The sequence below is a fragment of the Chlorella variabilis genome, assembly GCF_000147415.1.
Source record: "Chlorella variabilis unplaced genomic scaffold CHLNCscaffold_7, whole genome shotgun sequence".
Taxonomy (NCBI): domain Eukaryota; kingdom Viridiplantae; phylum Chlorophyta; class Trebouxiophyceae; order Chlorellales; family Chlorellaceae; genus Chlorella; species Chlorella variabilis.
Genome location: NW_005435081.1, coordinates 837,556 through 837,793, shown reverse-complemented (window position 1 = coordinate 837,793; position 238 = coordinate 837,556). Strand labels below are relative to the sequence as shown.

The window sequence follows — 238 nt, the reverse complement described above, 5'->3', positions numbered from 1 at the left end:
GGGGGGGGGGGGGGGGGAGGTGGGTGGCCGGTCAGTGGCAGCGGGCAGGGCAGGTGTGCCCTTGTGAGAGCCGCTGCTGCGTTGGGCCCGCCGCCTGGCAGCCAGTGGCTTTGGATTTCGTGCCGGGAGAGCACAGTGCCCTTGCACGTGTGCGCACACACACTGCCATCACCACCATCACCAGCCCCCCCCCCACACACACGCGCGCACACACCACCACCACCAGCAGCGCACACAC

The 238-nt window shown here is 70.6% G+C and overlaps 1 protein-coding gene across 1 annotated transcript in view; it reads right to left on the bottom strand.

The window, feature by feature from the left end:
• Positions 1 to 238, bottom strand: part of CHLNCDRAFT_144295 (hypothetical protein) — a gene marked incomplete at both ends in the record, with an annotated part of 13,645 nt that overhangs the window by 2,620 nt on the left and 10,787 nt on the right. The gene's annotated exons all lie outside the window — the stretch shown is intronic.